This window comes from Pinus tabuliformis, chromosome 5_2 (assembly GCF_031772625.1).
Source record: "Pinus tabuliformis cultivar Carrire ecotype Pingquan chromosome 5_2, CPIR1, whole genome shotgun sequence".
Taxonomy (NCBI): Eukaryota; Viridiplantae; Streptophyta; class Pinopsida; order Pinales; family Pinaceae; genus Pinus; species Pinus tabuliformis.
This window is the reverse complement of record NC_142306.1, coordinates 16,838,433-16,840,851: the sequence shown is the minus strand read 5'-3', so window position 1 is coordinate 16,840,851 and position 2,419 is coordinate 16,838,433. Positions and strand designations below refer to the sequence as shown.

At 40.2% G+C, this 2,419-nt stretch overlaps 1 pseudogene; it reads left to right on the top strand.

The window, feature by feature from the left end:
* Nucleotides 1–828: 828 nt before the first annotated feature.
* LOC149157266 (U2 spliceosomal RNA) lies at nt 829–1,053 on the top strand (annotated as a pseudogene).
* Nucleotides 1,054–2,419: the final 1,366 nt, after the last annotated feature.

The window sequence follows — 2,419 nt, the reverse complement described above, 5'->3', positions numbered from 1 at the left end:
GCTTCACAGATTCCAAAATATTTACGCATGCCAGCTTGACGGATTCCAAAATCCGTAACATATAATCTCATCCGATATCGTATCATTAGTGTACGCGGGCCGCATTTGGGAGGGAGGTTGTGCAGGTGAGGTGTGGCGAGGCTGGGGCATTGCATCGTGAAATAAATGCACAGTGGAGCGCGAGATTTGAGAGGTGCGGCATTTGAGATTGTGTTTTCCCTGTTCTATCTGTATTCCCATTCCCATCCACTGGACGCTATGAGTGGAGCTTGCTTCACAATCCGGGGACCCATGGAAGGAATTTGTGAGTTGAGGGAGCAGAAGATTGGACATGGTGGGGGCTTTTTAGGTCGGCAGAAGAACAAAGCAGAGCTGCAGAGAAGTTGGGATTTATTAGATGCCTTGACTTGTTTTCTATTTCTTTTTCTTTTTTTCAAGCACGGCCATGCGTAATTGAATAATTGTTTCATGTTTCTGCATGTGCCTTTGTTTTTTTTTTTTGGGTTTTTGGTTTTGTTTTTAGTTTTCTTTTGGGGTTTTTGGTTTTGCTTTCAGTTTTAGTGTTGATTTTTTTGTTTTGGTTTTGGTTTTCTTTTTTCAGCCTGGGTCTAGAGGGCCAGGGAGAGGGAGAGGAGGCTGGCTCTAGCTCTAGTTTGCTGGGCTTAGGAGGGAGGATGATGCTAAAGAGAAGAGAAGAGAACATGAGATGGGATCCAGGTATGCACCCTTTTATTTTTTATTTGTATTTTAAGATGGTTTTGTAATAGACTGTCAAAATTAATTGTGTGTGTGGTTGGAAAATTTTATTATACACATTTATTTTCCTGCATACCTTTCTCGGCCTTTTGGCTAAGATCAAGTGTAGTATCTGTTCTTATCAGTTTATCTGATACGTGGTTCATAGAACCACATGATATTAAATGTATTGTTCATAGAACCACATGATATTAAATGTATTTTTCTAGGGGGAGGGCCCACTCACAATAGCTTGCTATTGGGGCTCTCGGGCATCGCTTGTGCGTTGCACTACAGCTCCAGCTTGTCGCACCCCAACGACACCAACACAAAATAATATATATATAAATTGAATTGTTGTTTGTTTAATCGGTGAAGAGAATTTAAGTTACGGTGCTCTGAGCGTTTGTTTGGAGGGTTTGTCGTTTGGTTTAAAAATCGTTGTTTGGTGAATTGAATTGAATTGTTGTTTGTTTAATCGGTGAAGAGAAGTTAATTTTTGTTGCTCTGAGCGTTTGTTTGTTTAGAGGGTTTGTCGGTATAGCCTCGAATAAATCGTTGTTGCTTCCAGTTCCTTTCTGCCCTGAATTTAAATCAAGTCCTCCCCTCCCTTTCGAAATTTATATCCTCCTTGCTTTCGATTATCAATTGTCTATGGCTCGTCCTTCGCGCACAGTGATCGTTGTCTCTTAATCCAGATATGTGTGTATGCCATGAAGCGGATTTTTCTCTATGCCCATATGGTTTTCCAGTGTGAATTTGATTGATTTCCATCAACAATTTCAACGTTTCAGTGTGAATTTGATTGATTTCTATCAACAATTTCAACGTTGTTTCCAGTGTGAATTTGATTTTTGATTTCCATCAGCAATTTCGACGTTTGCAGTGTGAATTTGATTTTGATTCCTATCAGCAATTTCTACGTTTACAGTGTGAAATTTGATTGATTTCTATCAACAATTTCAACGTATTTAGGGCATTCAAGGATATTTTTTTCACTGTCAGTGAGATGCAGTTGGGCTGTATAGAGTGTGGAATGCTTGTTGTTGCGAGAAGGCAGAATAGGGGGATTGACAGGGAGTTTGCAGGGCGCATGTCTTTTCACCGTTAGTGAGATGATGTTGGGCTTTACAGAGTGAAATTCTTGTTGTTGCGAAAAGGCAGAATAGGGTGATTCTCAGGGTGCGTGCTAAAAAATACAGGATTACTGAACTCATTTTGGGCCAAGGCAGATGACAGTGCGCCATATGTTTAGGATGGGATATACCCATTGCAACATTGGCAGAATAATAATGTCATATTTTGAAGCTCACACGGGTATTATAAGCTAATGGGATATACCCATTGCACATTTGCAGAATAGTAATGTCATATTTTGAAGCTCACACGGGTATTATAAGCCAACTAAGTGTAAAGGATAAACTTTTGGCTGTTGTGAATACACATTTTGGACAGGAAGCGTAAAAATAGTTGATGACAGGAATGTGAAGTTACCATTTTGAGTGGGGTAATGATCTAGATGCCGTGCTTACGAGGTTTATTGACTCTATTTGGTGCAAGGGTGATTGGACAAAGATCACCCCTACCCACAACGTCACGGACGGACAGTTCATTGGGAAGTTTAGACACAAACTCAAGCATGCGCTCAACAATCTAAAGAAACAGACACAACAGGTTTTCCTTT